We start from the raw sequence: 6,130 nt of genomic DNA, 5'->3' as shown, positions 1-6,130 counted from the left end.
GTATTTTTCAGATCCCAGAAAGGTAAACGGAGTTAATTTTTTTTGAAGATTTTTTATTTATTTATTCATGAGAGACAGAGAGAAAGAGAGAGAGGCAAACTCCCAGCGGAGTGGGGAGCCCCATGCAGGACTCGATCCCAAGGCCCTGGGATCATGACCCGAGCCGAAGGCAGACGCTTAACTGACTGAGCCACCCAGGCGTCCCAGGTAAAGGGAGTTTAGAAAGAGGAGGCAGAAACATTGATCCCACTACTCATTTAAACGTACCAAACTATGTGGTGGACCTTTTACATATTTTGACTCATTTGCTTCTCATGGCAATCCTTGGAGGGAGGAATTATCTCACTCTCCCCCATTTTATGACTGAGGAAATGGGCCAGAGAGGTTGTGTAGCTTGCCCATTGTCACACAGGTGGAAAGGGCAGAAGCTGATCTAGAACTCAGCTGTGTTTTCCCCAAATCCCCTTTTTCTCTGGCCACCCCCTCTTTCAGTCCTCTGCAGCTGTGGGTGGATGTGACTGACAGGCCCGTGGGCATCTTCTCTGAGGAATTAAGGGGAAGGAGGGAGGCTTGGAGAAAGCGTGGGTGGCGGGGGTTAGAGGCGGGCAGGAGAAATGGAGCCGCCATAGGAATAGACAGTGAAGGTCACACCCGTCCACTTTCCTGCCTACCAGCATCATCCCAGGGCAGCAAAGGTAGTGTGCAGGTGTTGGATGGGGAGATCGGGGGCGGGTCCAGCTGGCAAGTGGGCGGTGATGGAGTCTGTTGGGTCCCATCAGCAAACTTTCTAGAATATCATGAATCAATCCCCTTTCCCCTTCTCTAATGTCCTCTTTGTTATTCAGCTGAATATTTCTCTTCAGAGGATGTTTTTCTCAGTTTGATCAAAGCTGCTTTTCTTTTCCCAAAGCTTTACTTGGGTGGCCCTGTGGGGACATCTGCTCATGGCCGTTTTGAACCTTTCTCTCTGCACAACCACACAATTACCAACTTTCTCCAGGTTGCCTGAAGCCAAGTAAGCCAAGAAGAGGATCAAAACAGTCTGTCTTCTTCAAACACTTTTAAAAAGATGACTAATTTTTCCCTAGGGGTATCCAAAAGTTTGAAAATACAGATTATGAACCCAACATGAAAACATATTTTCCTTTTTAGAAGGGAAAAAACCAAACAGATTTCTCTTTCTATGGCCATTTCTCCTTTTAGTTTTAATTCAAAATATTGGTATTCTTGCCAGCTGTGGGACCGTGGGCAAATGTTAGCACTCTGGACCTTTCAGTCTTCTCAGCTGTAAAATAGGAATGAAAGCATTCCCATTTCCCTCATATGCGTGAGGATTTAATGAGATAATAACTGATATACGTTGAAGAGTTAATATCTGTAAGCGGTGGGACCCAACGACTTCGTCTCTCGGTGTCTCCTGTATAGAAATCCTCACAGTTCCCCCCAGAGCTGCATGTGCTGTGTGTTCAGTGCAGCGCCGTTTGCTATAATAAAAATCGGGAATGATCGAAATAGTCTCCCTATAATGGAATGGTTAAAGAAACTATGGAATATTCCCGCTGTGAACTATTAAGCAGCAATTAAGTAACTTTATATAGACAGATACGGGAAAAGCTTCAAGACATCTTAATTATGTTCAACGAGCAAGTTGTGGAATGAGCCTCTCTTTTATGCTAAAAGTAATTACTATGTATAGTAGATGAAAAAGTAATCCCCCCAAAGACATCCATGTCTTAATGCCTGAAATCTGTGAATGTTACCTTATTTGGAAAAAATGGTGTTTGCATATCTAAGTTAAGGATCTTGAGATGGGGAGCTTATCCTGGATTATCCAAGTGAGCCCTAAATGCCCTCACGTGTGTCCTTGTTAAGAGGGAGGGAAAGAGAGTTTTCTAATGCACATAGAAAAGGAGGAGACATTGGGGCACTTGGATAGCTCAGTTGTTTTGTTTTTTTTTAAGATTTTATTTATTTATTTGACAGAGAGAGACACAGCGAGAGCAGGAACACAAGCAGGGGGAGTGGGAGAGGGAGAAGCAGGCCTCCCGCTGAGCAGGGAGCCCGATGTGGGGCTCCCCGCTCAGTAGGAAAGCCTGCCTCTCCCTCTCTCTGTGTGTGCACACGTGCTCTCTCTCTCTCAAATAAATAAATAAAATCTTAAAAAATAAATAAAAAATAAATAAAATTCCCTACCCTAAACAGTTAAAAAAAAAAAAAAAAGGAGGAGGCGCAGTGACCACAGATTGGAATGATGGGGCCTCAAGCCAAGGAATGTCAGCAGCCACCAAAGCTGGAAGGTTCTCCCCTAGAGCCTCCACAGGGAGCTGGTACCTTGATTTTGGCTTAGTGAAACTGATATTGGACACATTTCTGTTGTTTTAAGCCATCAGGTCTGTGGATATGTATTGTGGCAGTCACAGGCAATTAATACATCATGACAGACGTGCATGTCTTAACGGAAAGAAAAGAAACAGGCCTAGGAAGATGTACATCCAAACTGTTGACTGTGGCCCCCTCTGGGGAGAGGAAAAGATGTTCACATTTTATTTGATTTTCTTAACATTATTTGGGTTGTTCACTGTGCTTATTAATGCATGTATTGTGTGTGTGTGTGTGTGTGTGTGTGTGTGTGTGTGTGTGTGTATTTTAAATAGTAATAAAGGCCAAATTAAAAATATATCTAATCAGGACAAAATTTAGAATCTCACTTCGGAAGGATTATCGGGTAAAGACATCTTAGGGGGTGACAAGAATCATCTGTTTTATAGAAAAAAGGCTCATTTCCATGCCTTTCAGAATTGTCCCTCTGAAGGATGGTGACTGAGCATTTATCCACTGACTTTTGTCCCCTTTGGGCTGAGGGTTGTCGCCAAAGGTATTACCTTCCTCTGTGTCCCCCTGCAGAGCAGGCAAGAAAGCAGAGAGTGCATCAGGCACTTGAGGTGGGAAGCTGTCAGTGTGCAAGGGATTGTCCACTGTGGGGCAGTGGGAATCTGTTGGGGGCCAAGAGGACCACAACGTGGGGCACCAAAAGCATCTGCTACAGAGAGAAATCTCCTGGAGCCCCAAACAGAGAAGAAGCGCAGAATTGGAGGAGCCCCTTCTCACCAGCAGACTTGCAGTGCCCTAGGCCAGGGATCGGTGTCTGTCCCCCTCCGAAAGCCCCTCTTATCTGAGGGCTCGTCTCATACGGAGCCTCCTGTGTGGTGGGCACTGTGATAGTCCCAAGACACAACAGCACGGGACCCAGTGTCCCGCCCGCGTGGATTGACAGACTTCAAATGGTCAAATATAGTAGAGAGTGAAAGGGTGTGCTCAGGGAGGAGCAGGGTGTTATGGGAGCTCATAGCTAGGGCACCCAGCCCACTGAGGGGCCTCTGTGGAAGGCTTCCTGGGGAGGACCCAAAGAATGAGAATAGGGGGAGAGCGATGTTCCAGGCAGAGGGAACAGCATGTGTGAAGTGAAGATAGAGAGGGTCTGGCACTGTCCAGGAAATAAAAGTTCAGCATGGCCAAGCACTCCAGGCATTTAGACTTTCTCCAGACAGGCTTTGAGGGATATGATCGAGTGTGTGGCGAGTGGATGGCGGAGGAGCAGGAGTGGAGGGAGAGACCAGTTAGGTATCCTAGTAAAGAAGAGGGTAGACACAGAGTGGCCAATGAGAGATGAACTGATTCCAGAGATGTGTAGGAGGAAAAATTTGCAAGACTTGGATGTATGGGGCAGAGGGAAGGGCGGAATGGAGATCTGGCCCAGATTTCTGGCTTGGATGTCTGGGTGGATGGTGCTACCTTTCAGCAGATTGGAAACAGGAAGGGCATGTTTAGAGGTGGTGGAGATGGTGAGAAATCATACAGAGTAGAGAACATCTTGTTGACCTAGTGACCCCTTCCCCTCTGACTCCTAGAAATCTCACTGTGACAGGGGGGCCACCTCTCTTCCTGCTCCATGACACTCTTGAAGGGTGGTCCCTTGGGGGTGTTAAGTGGCCAGCATACCTGGAGGCAGCACTCAATTCCCACAAAGCTAGTGAATAGATCTTGTGAACATGTACAGAAGGAGCAAAGCTCTTGGACTTCCCGGAGCTGTTTGGGTGCTGTGGCTGCAGACCACAGAAGTTGGAAAAAGTCGGTTGTTCTGTGGCCTGGCCAAGTCACTGCATTCTGTAAGGGCATGTTCCTTTCTTCTTAAAAATGTGCCACTAAGGCCTGTTACTATGAACATGGCCACATAAACTCAGCATTCTTGCCACCGTCTCCTGGAAACCATCTGAAAGCAACAAAGAGAACGGAAGACAGAATGCAAATTCCTTTTTCCTTTTTTTGCGGCAGAGGAGAGGATATATGAAGGATCTGCTCACAAGCCAGATTTGCAGGAAGCAGCCTGGTCATGATTTCAAATTCAACTCAGGCCCCTCTATAGGAACCTCTTTCAACTGACTTGTCTAACTCATAAAAGGAGTTCAGCATCCATGCAGAGACACTGTAAGAGAAAAAGGGAACAATAAACAGCAAAGTTTATGAGCAGATTAAGGTCAGTCACCCTGAAATAGGTGAAAATTTTGAACAATCCCTTCATTATGAATTTTTAAAGTTTAATGAGAAAATACCTCTCTGAAGAAACACTACGAAAGAGAAATGCAAGAACTCAAGAAAAAAAAATGGTAAGATAGCAGGAAGAAGTAAAATACGAGCTGGAAAGAAACAGGGAATAGTAGAAATTCATAGGAATTTGGTAGAAATTTGAAAGTACACAAGGGTGAGTGAATATTGGGGAAAACACAATCAGCCAAATAGAATATAGAAATAAGAAAAAATGACCAAACTGAAATGAAAATGGTTAGAAAGGGTTAGGGGATGAAAGATATGCACAGGACAGGCAGAGGAGATCCAACACATATATAATTAAAGAGTCCAAAGAAAAATAAAAATAAAATAGTGGAATGGAAAACATACCTAATATTTAGTCTAAGAAAACTTTGGTGAAATAAAATATTTAAATCTACCTTTTCTAACAAGGTAGATTACACCCAGAAAAATTGACCCAGGAAAGTCAACCCTGAGGTATATTCTATTAACATCACTGGACTTCAAAGAAAACAAAAGATCACGTCACACCTGTCAGAATGGCTCCTGTCAAAGAGACAAGAGATAACGAGTGTTGGTGAGGATGTGGAGAAGGGGGAACCCTTGTGCACTGATGTTCCCCAGAAAACTAAAAGATAGAACTATCAGATGATCCAGCAATCCCACTTGTGGGTGTTTATCTGAAGCGCATGAAATCGGTATCTTAAGGAGACACCTGCAATTCTATGCTCATTGCAGCCTTATTCAACATAGCCAGGATATGGAAACAACCTACGTGTCCACTGATAGATGAATGGATAAAGAAAATGTATACATACACAACACAATATTATTCAGCCATAAAACAAGAGAAGGAAATCCTGCCATTCGTGACAACATGGATGAACCATGAGGGCATTTTGCTAAGTGAAATAAAGTAGACAGAGAAATGCTATATGGTACTCTATGGTTATCATTTGTATGTGGAATCTAAAAAAAATGTTGGGCTCGTAGAAACAGAGAGTAGAATGGTGGTTACCAGGGCTTGGGAAGGGGCAGGGGCAACGGGGAGACATTGGTCAAAGAATATATAGACTTCCAGTTATTAGGTAAGTAAGTTCTGAGGATCTAATGTACAGTAGGTGACTGTAGTTAATAATACCATATTGTACACCTGAAATTTGCAGGGAGTAGATCTTATGCATTTTCAACACACACACACACAGGTAACTAGGTGAAGTGATGAGTGTGCTAAATAACTTGATTGTGGTGATCATTTCATAATGTATACACAGATCAAATCATCACATTATATACTTTAAATATATACAATTTTTATTTGTCAAATATACTTCAATAAAGCTGGGGGAAAAGTGTAAAGAAAAAGAAAGAGTTCTTGCGACAAGCAGGCAGGATAAAAGGTCCCTTCTATTCGGTGCAGTAGGACCCACAAGCCATTCAGAGAAAGAAACTGTGCCAAAATATTTTCTTTCTAGTCAAACTTTCCTTCGGGCGTGAATGCTGTAGAAAAATAGTTTTGAACATGCAGGAACTCAGGGAATCT

Source organism: Eumetopias jubatus, unplaced genomic scaffold (genome assembly GCF_037043125.1).
Source record: "Eumetopias jubatus isolate StellerSeaLion01/CBP00866 unplaced genomic scaffold, mEumJub1_p1.0 scaffold_1, whole genome shotgun sequence".
NCBI lineage: Eukaryota > Metazoa > Chordata > Mammalia > Carnivora > Otariidae > Eumetopias > Eumetopias jubatus.
Note: the sequence above shows the minus strand (reverse complement) of the source record.